Raw genomic sequence first — 12613 nt, 5'->3', positions numbered from 1 at the left:
GTTGAAGATGCTTTCTTTTTTCCATTGCACAGTTTTGGCTTCTTTGTCAAAAATCAGGTGTTCATAAGTGTGTGCTTTAATGTCAAGATCTTCAGTTCAATTCATTGGTCCACATGCTGGTTTTTAAGCCAATACCAAGCTGTTTTTATTACTATAGCTCTATAGTAGAATTTAAGTTCAGGGATGGTGATGCCTCCAGTGGTGGTTTTATTGTACAGAATTGTTTTTAGCTATCCTGGGATTTTTGTTTTCCATATGAAGTTGAGTATTATTTTTTTCAGGTCTGAGAAAAATTGTGTTGGTATTTTGATGGGGATTGCATTGAATCTCTAGATTGCTTTTGGTAAGATTGCCATTTTTACTATGTTGATCCTACCTATGCATGAGCATGTAGATCTTTCTATTTTCTGATATCTTCTCCAAATTCTTTCTTCAGAGACTTAAAGTTCTTGCCATACAGGTATTTTCACTTGCTTAGTTAGACATACCCCAAAGTATTTTATATTATTTATGGCTTGTGTAAAGGGTGATGTTTCTCTGATTTCTTTCTCAGCCCATTTATCATTTGTGTACAGGAGGGCTACTGATTTGTTTGAGTTAATCTTGTATCCTGCCACATTACTGAAGGAGTTTATCAGCTGTAGGAGTTCCCTAGTAGAATTTTTGGGATCACTTTTGTATACTATCATACCATCTGCAAATAGCAAAAGTTTGACTTCTTCCTTTCCAATTTGTATTCCCTTTATTTCCTTTTGTTGTCTTATTGCTCTAGCTAGAACTTCGAGTACTATATTGAATACATACAGGGAGAGTGTACAGCCTTTTCCTGTTCCTGATCTTAGAGGAATGGCTTTGAGTTTCTCTCCATTTAATTTGATGCTCGCTGTCTGCTTGCTGTAAATTGCCTTTATTATGTTTAGGTATGTTCCTTGTATTTGTGAGTTCTCCAAAACCTTTACCATGAAACTGTGTTGGATTTTTCAAAGGCTTTTTCATCATCTAATAAGATAATCATGTTGTTTTTTTCTTTCAGTTTGTTTATAAGGTGTATTATACTGACAGATTTTCATATGTTGAACCCTTCTTGCATCTCTGGGATGAAGCCTACTTGATCATGTTAGATAAGATTTTTTGATGTGTTCTTGGATTCAGTTTGTCAGTATTTTATTGAGTACTTTTGCATCAATGTTCTTGAGGGGGAATAGTCTGTAATTCTCTCAGAAATGAAAAGGAAGACATAACAGCAATCAATGAGGAAATACAGAGAATCATCAGGTCATACATCAAAATTGTGTAATCTAAAAGAAATGTTTTTAGATTTCTGTAGTCCACAAAATTGGGTAATCTAAAAGAAATGAACATTTTTCTGAATAGGTATCACATACCAAGATTAAATCAAGACCAGAAAAATAATTTAAATAGACCTATAACACCCAAGGAAATAGAAACAGTCATTAAATGTCTCCCAATCATAAAAAGCCCAGAATCAGATGGTTTCAGTGCAGAATTCTATCAGAATTTCAAAGAAGAGTTAATACAAGTACTCTTCAAATTATCCCACATAATAGAAACAGAAGGAACAGTACCAACCTATTTTTATGAGGCTACCATTACCCTGATACCAAAAACACACAAAGATGCAATCAAGAAAGAGAATTAAAAATTGTTTTAAATAAAAAATATTAAAAAGGAAGTGACATGTTTATATTATATTATCTCTTTTGTTCTATAATACCTTTTCATGCTCATTAGTACATTTATGTTTTTATTCCTAATGAGGTATATAGATATAGTTCATTGTTTTATAGCGCTCTGTGCTTTGTTGAATGAATATCCTCAAATTTAGGTATCTATTTTCTTATTCCTGGATAATTAGGCATATTCAACTTTGCATAATTATTTACAATATAGTAACAAACACATTCTTTTGGGTGTAGTGAGCTTTGTTAATAGCATTCAAGAGAATAGGAATCCTTAAGCCCCTCCCTTCCTGCTGGTGTTCTGGAATGAGACCTGTGAGGGAGATGCTCAGTGTTGGGGCCTGAGCTGGGACAGGGACTCCTTTACAGTCCAGGACCTTTCTTGCTCTTGTGTTCTTGCTGGGGTAGGTGGTCCAGGGCTTCTTACTTCTTGCAGGCCATGTAGGCCATGATATCCACTGCCCTGTTGCTGTAGCTATAGTATTCATTATCATACCAAGAAACAAACCTCACAAAATTGACATTGAGAGCACTGCCAGCCCCACATCAAAGAAACAAGAGTAGGTATCACTTTCAAAGTTGCAGGCAACAATCTGGTTCTCAGGATAGCCTGTGATGTCCTTTAGTGGGCCCTTGGTTGCCCACTTCACCATCTTCCTGATGTCATCATATCATACTTGGCAGCTTTCCCCAGGTGATATGTCAGATCGATTTGGATAGGAACATAGAAGGCCATGCAGGTGAGCTTCTGGTTGGGCTCTGGGATGACCTTGCCACAGCCTTGGCAGCAACAGTGAATATAGGAATGATGTTCTGGGCCATCAAACCACAGCTTCTAGAAGGGCTGTCCACTGTTTTCTGGGTGGTTGTGTTGGCATGGGCTGTCATTATGAGTTCTTCCACAATGTCAAATTTGACATGGATGACCTTGGATAGAGGGGCTAAGCAGTTGAGTGTGTAAGAAGCATTGCTGACAATCTTGAATGAATCATCATACTTCTCATGGTCCAACCCATCACAAACATGGGAGAATCAGCACAAAGGGCAGAGATGATCATCCTTGGGTCCCTAATTTTCAAGTGGCTTGAGGCCTCTCTACTGGTGAAAACACCAGTAGACTTCACAACATACTTGGTACCAGCATCATCCCATTTGATGTTGGTGGGATCTTGCTCCTGGAAGATGCTGATGAACTTCCCATTGATAACAAGCTTTCTATTGTCAACCTTGACTGCTAACAGGAAGTGGACCCCAAACAAAGGGAAAGAACTGCATTGCTGTCAAATTGGCTGAAAGGAGGTGGAGTTCTCAGGAGCTCTTTGACATCAGACACTGAGATGCAGAGGTTGGAGTTCTCTCAGCTGGTTTTCAGTCTTGTTTTGGTACAGTATTTCATCACTACCATCCCTGTCCTCCATTTTGGAAGAGTAATGTTTATTTGTGCCATTATATGTTGGAAGGATGTGATCTGCTTTTTCATTTTGATTTTACAAGAGGTTATAGTTGAGAGATTAAATGAGATTCCAAAGAGACTTTGAACTTTGGACTCTTAAACAAGGTTGAGATTGGTAGACTACAGGGATATTTGAAGTTGGACTGAATGTATCTGATATAGCCACAAGTCTATGGGGGCCAAAAGGTATAATGTGGTGTTTGAATTAAAATGGTCACTATAGGCTCATAGGGAGGGTCACTATTAGGAGGTATGGCCTTGTAGGAGTAGGTGTGGTCTTGTTGGAAGAAGTATGTTACTGGGGTCAGAGTTTGGGATTTCAGAAACTCAATCCAGGTTCAGTGTTATTCTTTCTTCCTGCTGTCAGCTGATCCGGATGTAGAACTCTCAGCTCCTTCTCCATCACCAAGTGTGCAAGCATGTGGCCATGTTTCCTGCCATGATGACAATAAGCCATCCTCAATTAAATTATTTCCTTTATAACAGTTGCTGTGATCATGCTGTCTCTTCAGAGCAATAGAAACTCTAACTAAAATAAGGGCTGACCACTCTGGGCTTAACCCTGTGAGAAGCTAACTCTGCCCCTGCCAGAACTTATTAGTTGTCTGTCTTTCTTTGTCTAGGGGTGGAACTTTGAAATTTTTACCTTCTGTGTTATCATATCCACTAATATTGTCATTGTTCTGGTATTGTTTTTCTTGGAAAGACAGCTTCACAGCAGACTTCCTAATACTGTGGTTGTTTTTGACCCCTCTTTTGGTGGTTCGAATAGGTATGGCCCTCACAGACTTGTGTGTTTGAATGCTTGGCCTATAGAGAGTTGCAGTGTTAGGAGGTATAGCCTTGTTACAGTAAGTGTGGCCATGGTGGAGGAAGTGTGTCACTGTGGAGGTGGGCTTTGAGGACTTATGTGCTCAAGTTATGCTCAATGTGGGACACACAGTTCACTTCCTTTTGCCTGTGGGTCAAGATGTAGAGCTCTCCACTCCTTCCCCAGCAACATGTTTCCCAGCATGTTCTCCAACATGATGATAATAGACTAAACCTCTGAACTGTAAGGTAGCTCCAATTAAATGTTTTCCTTTATAAGAGTTGCCATGGTCATAGTAACTCTTCACAGCAACTAGAAACCTTAACTAAGGCACTTCTCTTCCATCATGCTCCCTAGCATATCAGAAATGACAGTGCCAGGCATCAGATGGTTTCAAGGACAAAGGCAGGTGTGGAGGGCAGAAAGCCTGAGTCTATGTGACAAACTGTGTTTGCTGTAATTGATAGAGAATACAAAACAAACTGTGTTTGTTGTAAATGGCAGAGCTGGAGAATGGGCCTGCACAATTTTTTTGGAGCTAGACAACTATACATTGAGTGAATTCCAGATGCTGAATATGGAGCTACATTATTTGCATTTACACTGCTAGATTTTTTAATTTATTTTGCTATTCTTTACTTCTTTCATTTTGGAGCAAGACACATATTGTTTGTTCTTTATTTTGTAAGAGCTTCAAGTTAAGGAACTTTTGATTTAGAAAAGTTCTTGAATTTTTTTTCTTTTTTTTTTATTTTGCAATACAATTCAGTTCTACATATCAGCCACGGATTCCCTTTTTCTCCCCCCTCCATTTTTAATTGCTTAAAAACTTCAAGATTATGGGACTTTGAAATTTTGATTGTATTTTATGTGGTGATGTTAAAATGAGAGCTCAGGGACAAGGAATAGAAAAATTATTGCTTTAAATGAAGTGTTTGTGTTGTAAGTTGACAAATGGAATGTCCTAGTTATCAAACTGGCATATTGATACAAATAGGATCCCTTTAGAAGTCCTAATTGAAAATCTTTCCTAGTTTATCTTATGAAGATATCTCTGAGGGATTATCTTAATTGTTAATTGATGTAGGGTGACTCAGCCTACTTTTGGTTTTGACATTCTCTCTGCTAGTGGTCTGGAGCTCTATAAGAAAGTTATCTAAACAATTGCCTCAGAGATGCCAAGTGAGGAAGTCAGCAAGCAGTGTCCACCCCATAGTATTTTAGTTCTTACTTGAGTTTCTGCCATGAATTCTTTCAAGTGATAGACTCTGAAAAAGTGTCCTTCAATACATATTTCTTGTCTTTTCCTGCCACATTTTGTTTTCTGTCTTTATGTGAGCTTTCCCCCTTTCCATACATCCCCACCTCCATTATATTATATATAGAGTTGTAGAGCCATTAAGCTATTTATCAAGCACTCAACCCATCAGACACAATATTCTATCCTCTCTTCATATCACATGATAATTGAAACAGAGCGACTTGGAGAACTGAATTTAAGTATAATGAAATAAAAAACACACTTAATTCATATTGTGGCCAGAAGCCCACTATGAAATAAAGACATATGAGATTAAAATAAAATAATTGACAAAGGCCTATCTTTCGCTAGTAAAAGAAAGTGTTGTATGTGTATGTTTTTGGGGGCATTAGTTATAGGATTCAGTACATGGGAGACCTAGCCATGATACAACAGATAAATGGATTGTAAAATTGAGACAGATACACAGCACATTATTCCTCAACTGTCAAAAGTGCAGAGTTCTTTTCCTTGGATAAAATATGGGTGGAGTTCTGCCCAATAGTTATGCACTAAAGTTTGTATAATCAACCACTAGCTGGATAATAATAATAATAATAATAATAATAATAATAATAATAATAAATACTTAAAGCAGAAGTCTATGAAGACTTTTGACATTCCGCACTGCATCCCGAAGTGTCACGCACATTTCATAATGTAAAACTCAGATAGTCCATCTTCAAGCATCACAAAATACTTACATTTCCAACACTGTTTCAAAGCCCAAGTTCAATAGGAAGGCAAGGTAGAGGATGGAATTTGGGAAAGGTTAAGTATGACACTATAGGCCTTATGAAAACTGTTTTGAAACCCACTACTTCCTAAAATAGATACATATATTAATGGAGTTTTAATTTAAATGGAGTTACCATTTAACTCAAGTGGAAGTAAGATCAACATAAGGAGAAAACTGTTCTAAAACCTCATTTACATGTGTAATTTATTGTAAAGTGTCAATACATACAGACAGACTGCATAATATGATGGTGGTTACTAAACTTTTGTGGTAACAGAAAATGGAAAAACACGTAAAAATATGAAGTAACAAATATATAAGATGAAAAAAATAATTTACAACACAGGATCTCTATGTGTTAATAATGCATTGCATTTAGAACTTTCTCATAAAGCAGCTCTTACTATATTGACAGAAAGGAAATTTACATATGTACATATATATATATATATATATATATGTATGTATTTGGGTGTAAATACATCTATATGTTAGTGTGTTCACTTTTAACAACTATTTTATCACGTATCACACAACATGATGATATACTCTTATTTTGCACCCTCAAATTTACATTAAATTGCAAATATGGGCAGTACTGACCTCCAAGACAGAGTTATGACTGGAGGAACAGAGGGAACTCACAGAGGCAAGGAAGTATTTTTTGTCTTGATTTGGTTTTGAGTAAAGTAGTTATATTTATCCAAGCAAATTTATTGAACTATGCATTTCTTTAACATGCGCATATTACGTTTTCTTAATTATACTTTAAATTGTCAAATGTAGCAGCATTTAAGAATGAAAATTTATTTTACAGAAAATGTTACCTTACTCAAGATAATATTTTCTAGGTTCAGTCTTTTATCTATGAATCTCATAAGCATTTTAAGTATTCTGCCTAGGTGCCATGAAATGAAAAGTTGTTTTAGTTTTCATTCTTCTCATTGCTTAGGATGATAAGGACTTTTCAAGGTAGAAGAAGTCAGCCCCAACAAGGTAGAGGATATAGAGAGAGAATTCATTCGGTTGCATGTGGAAGGCCTGAAGCCACAGCACTATGGCATTTCCTGTCAGCCCAACCATGCAAATGATGACAGTAAAAATACTCAAGATTTTGTCCATGGTGACACAGAGTGAGTTTTCAGTGTAATAACTTCCATTCATTGTTGTGTTGTCAGTGCTCCAGGCTGGGATGGATGGACCCATGCTTGAGAATGTTCCACTGGTGTTCCTTCAAAGTAAATTGAGATATGAACACATGAAACTTTCTGTCAAGACCACCTGCCTATGTGGGAATGTCTGGCACAGATTCATAAGGAGGGGAAAACAGGCTTGCAAAGATTAAGTAATGTATCAAACCCTCAGAGTACTAGAAACTTCTCTTAAATACAGTTTGTACTATTCAGTCTATCTGCAGACCAATGCCTTTAGTGATGCTGGGGTAGTTGGTGGTCCCAGTACAGTTGCTAAGCATCTTATGCTGTATCAGGAAGAGACAGAATTCTGAAACTTTCTTTCTGTTCCAGGGCAGAGGTTCCTTCTCCGGTGTAGGAATATGGGAGATCCTGGCACAAGCCATAGCTGCCCTCAGTCAGTGTAAGGGATCTACCAAATGGGGAAAATGGAATCATGAGTGAAAGTCATGAAGGGAATGGAACTTCTTATGAAGACCTGTGTGCGAACAGTCACACTTCTTATGCTAGAAAGGCTGAGTCTTCATTTTAAAATTTGAAAACTAGAAGGCATCGAAGCCTTGGAGGACATCAAGCACTTTTCTGTTTGTGATTATATCATCAGTTTCCTGTTCTCTGTGGGGTTACAGGGGAGAGTTACAAACTATAACAAATGAGCAAATGAACCATAAGATCAAGGGTAGTTGAAAATTTTGAGTAAATATTGTTCTGGTTGTGACTTGTACCTACATGCAAAGGCACAGGTCTCTGGCATGAAAAGTGTGGGCTGTGCTGCAGAGGAAACTAGAGAGTACCTCCATTTGGGAATAGTGTCCCAACCCCTGAGAAGTGCTTTGAGATCTATACATGGATGCAAACAGTCTGGAACAGAGAACAGCATAGCTGGGCAGGTAGCTTCATTCAGAGCTTTCTTTCCATTCCACTTCTCCATACAGACATCCTTAATAGGCTTCTTTTTCTCACCCCTGAAGCCACAGAGACAATTGAAGAGAAGAAAGCTTTTCTTTCCCTCATTGGCCAAGGGTGCAGAACGAGGGCTGTTCCTGTGCTTGCAGTAGCTTAGCCTGAACAGTACTCACATAGAAAGCTTTGCATCACAGGATCCTTCTGGATAACTTCTTATTCTAGACAGAGGCCTTCATAAAGGAGAAATCATCTGATAATGTCAAGCAGAGCTCCTAGCTTAGGGAAAGCATCCAGAAGACCTTACAAACTAATGTCACATAAGAGCTTTGAAGAAAATCACCCACCAAACTCAGTTGTGTTCACCAAGATCATATCATTCATTCTTGGAGCCTTGATCACCCCATAGGAGCACAAGGTTTTTATCCATGGAACAATCTTAGGGTATGAACAGCTTAAAATAGTCAGACTGGTCCTAGGTAAGCAGCCGACCCAAAGATATGTGAGTAAATTAGGGTGTATAATGTGAAATTCCTGAAGATACAATCAATAAATTATGTTAAACATAAAATAAATGGTCAACAAAAGAAACAATAAAATAACATACAATTTTACAAAGATTGAACAGTCAGTGGATCATAAAAAAGTGACATGAGGGCTAGATAGTTGGCTCAGTGGTTAGGAGCAATGGCTGCTCTTCCAGAGGTCCTCAGTTCAATTCCTAGCAGCCACATGGTGGCTAACATCCATCTATAATAAGATCTGTTGTCCTCTTCTGGCGTGCAAGCATACATGCAGGCAGAATTCTATACATAATAAGTAAATAAATTTTAAAAAATGATATGAAAGTAGAAAATAGACTGGTTGGGAGGAAGAAGAATGTCAACAGATTTGATCATTGCTTAGAGAGGGTGACAGTGGGTGAATATGATCACAATGAATTGTTTTATGTATAATACAGAAAAAAATGACAATAAAATATCAATAGTATTCACAATGATTTAGTCAATTTTATTCCAAAATGCAAGGGTGGTTAAACATGGCTAAATAAATTAATTAATTAATGTAATGAGCATAAATATGAAGGAAAATTGATCATTTCAAAATATGTAGCAAATGAAGTGACAAAATTAAATGACACCCAGAGTGATGATCTGTCAAGAAACTTGGAAAAGAAATAGGGGAGCCTAACATGGTGAAAGCAATGCAGCACAGAGATAGCCAAAGGCTCTCTGAATTGGGCAAACACAAAATTGTTTAATAAATATGAAACATGTACGGCCACTAGTCTTGTTATATTCAACATTGTGCTTGAAATTTTCATAAAAGTAATAAGTCAAGAGAAAGAAAAGCATACAAATTTAAAATTTAAGAGGTAAAAATTCTCTTTATCTTTATTTACAAACCATATATCCTAGAAATGCCTCAGTGTATCAGACAGTGAAGATGGGATGTATTTATATCCCCATCTCAGATTGTGTGAGACCTTGCCTTTGTTTACTCATGAATGAATGCACACATGGAAATGTTTACAACATCAGATGCTGAATCATGTATAAGTAAAAAAGACAAATGCAACAATGGTCATTGACCAGCCCTGACAAAGTGATAAAGAAATTTTCAGCTTTCCTAACTCTTTTTGTCTTGAGCCCTGAGCGTATTCACAATTATTCAAGCACAGACAAATCACTGACACTGTTCATGGGCAAGACATTGAAGTAAAGGCCCAACACAGCTTAGTAGAGCAGCAGGACACACTTAGGTGCACAGTCTGTGGATGGATGTGGTTCTGACATGACACACAGCAGAGGAAGGAGGAAGAAGGAAGGAGAGGTGAGGTCTGAGTGCTGCTGCAGAGAGGGACCTGAAACAGGCATGTCTAATGGAGGACTGCTAAGTGGAGTGCAGTAAATGAGAAAGAAAAACCTAACATCACAGGAGCCTTCTCCATAGATGTTTCTAGAAGATGGTAGAAGATGGAGAGTTTTCACTGATGACAAAAGCCTCATGGTGGAAGAAGACTTGCAAGTGACAAAGTTTTTCCTTCCATTTACCTTGCTGCTCCATGACATCTCAGAGAAGTGCCTTGTCTCACCCCTAAGAGCTGTCCTTTTCTCTAACTTTCTTTTGTTTGAGGCAGATGGTGACATTTCCAAGGACATAAGAGTGTAAAAGGCAAGATGCTTGAGACTTGTATTTTCTATCCTTCTCTTGGTCAGCTGTGTGTTGACAACAGCAGTGCTTCTCCGTGCATCTAGTTTTCCACTCCTACTACTGACCTGTAACTAAGACCTCTGTTCCCCCTCCCTCACGCCCTCTCTCCTTCTCCAGTACCAATTCCTTCTGGTGATTATTAGAGCTAAGCAGTGGACAACTTCCTTCACTCTCTTGCTTTATCATTATTCTCTGTTTTTCCACTGTCCCTAAGACCTGTGGTCTTTGTAAATAAACACTTCCTGTAGCATTCATTGGTTATTCAAATTCTAACCATCAGTTTTTTCTTGAATGCAACATACAAGCATTAGAGATCAGCTTTGAGAAACATCAAACAATGAACCTGTTGCACCAGGTTTTGCACTGGGAAACAAAATATTCATATAACCTTCCTCTTTTAAGAAACAACAGACATGAATATGATTTCGGGAAGTAAGAAAAGTCGCTTTAAGACAGGCCATATCCTTGCTTCAAAAGTAAGCTTCTGTCTTAAGCCTTCCCAGGAGGAAGCTCTGGACCCTACATACTGCATTTTGTGGTAGTAACACAGGAATATTGATATAAAGAAAACTCCAAGACAGTAACTCTCTGAACATTCTTGGAATATATCCTTACCTTACTTCCATTTTCAGGTCTAGAGATGAAGAGCTGAAGAAGGCCCTTTCACAGATTGGTTCTAGAATCTGCTTCCTTGTTTGGAATTGGAATTTGCCTTTGGGAGCTGGGTAAATGTTTCTGACCTAGGTGAGTCTTATAAAAATGATGAGCAGACCTTGTGACTTCCAGTATTTATACTGGGAACAAGTTACACACTGGAAATCTTTGAGTCCAGATGCCCACTAAGATGTTTCTTAGCATCTGCCCCATTTCCACTATCTTATCAACCTCTCCTATCCAATCCCTTTATGTCTACCTGTGTCCAAATAATTACTCTTCCCTCTATTATGGACCAACTCCCATAATAGGTTGTAACATCAAGTAGCATCAGCTTGTGTTGTGTGAGTGCATTACTGAATCATAATCATATCATGCCTCAAATATCAGCCTCTACCGTCCCATCCTAACTGATCTACCTACCTGTAAATATTTTTGTTCTCTCCATTAAGGGCCAATCCCCACCACAACTAGCAACATCAAAAATAAATGATGAGTTTTTTGACTGTATAACTGAAGCAAAAGTAGACCATGGAGACTTGCAGGGTTCTGCATGGTGACGGTGTGTCACTCTTGATACTTTTTCCACAGCAGTGATGCTCTCAGTGTGGTTTTCTTCTCAGGGACAATCAAGCTGACAGTCCTCTGAATCCTCTGCAGGTATCCTAAGTTCCAATTCTCATCCATATTCACATTTTTATTACTAGTGAACCAGCTTGCCTCTGTCTTAATCTTCAAAGTCAACTGATAAAGACAAACTAGGTTCAGTTCTGTTTATGATTAAACCTCTGCTTTTCAAAGATTGGATTATGTCTCATCCGAAACCATAAGTAGAAATGGTTCTGTACTGCCTGTTCCAGGAATGGTAATTGTGTCTTTGTTTCAAAAACTTGTTAATAACCATCTTGGAACTCTGTTTCAAAAGGTCACGTGACCACCTATGATTACCTTGTTATGACTACCTGTTGTGATTACCTTGTTTTGACCACATGCTCTGTTCTGATCCTGTAATCCTGCCTATTCCCCCATTTGGAAACCCCCTACACATGAGATGTATAAAAACTTGCCTTCCTCACATCCAATGCTGAATTCTTAAGCCCCATCTTAGGGGGCAGCAGCTCTTGTACATGAATCAAAATCCTTGCTTTAATGAATTGCTTTCTTTAATTATTTTGGCCACAATTATTTGGGTCAGTGGTCTTCTCCCATCTTTGGGATTAACACTAGCACCTATGAACAGAAATTTTACTTTTATTTTATTTCATCAGGAAAAAGAATTGTGTTGGTCCACATGTCTCGTGAAATGCAGATTTCAGCATGTGTACCAGTTCATATAACCTATTTCATAAATTTGTTAATCTTTAAGTTCTTAGAGTGTAAATGCTTGGAATTTTTAAGTATTTTCTTCTATGAATAAACTTTATATTCTTCTAATCACAGGCACCTTTGGTTCATTCTTAGTTTTTTTAAAAATATTATTTAATTTGGAAGACAAGAGGGACAAGTACATTGGAGGCCATGGGAAGAATGTTGTTCATTGGATGTGGCTTAACTATGTCCACCATGTAGTGGACACTTGTTCAGCAAGGATGATAGCTTTAGAAGGGTCTGTGGGACTTTCAAGGGGTGAATCCTAAAGGCTGGTC

General features: G+C 37.8%; 1 pseudogene; it reads right to left on the bottom strand.

Moving 5' to 3' along the window:
- Nucleotides 1-2123: 2123 nt before the first annotated feature.
- Nucleotides 2124-11654, bottom strand: LOC128123992 (glyceraldehyde-3-phosphate dehydrogenase-like; annotated as a pseudogene).
- Between the last annotated feature and the right edge of the window lie 959 nt (nt 11655-12613).

This window comes from Peromyscus californicus, unplaced genomic scaffold, assembly GCF_007827085.1.
Source record: "Peromyscus californicus insignis strain IS unplaced genomic scaffold, ASM782708v3 Scaffold_4__1_contigs__length_199733344, whole genome shotgun sequence".
Taxonomy (NCBI): domain Eukaryota; kingdom Metazoa; phylum Chordata; class Mammalia; order Rodentia; family Cricetidae; genus Peromyscus; species Peromyscus californicus.
This window is presented reverse-complemented; position numbering and strand designations above follow the sequence as displayed.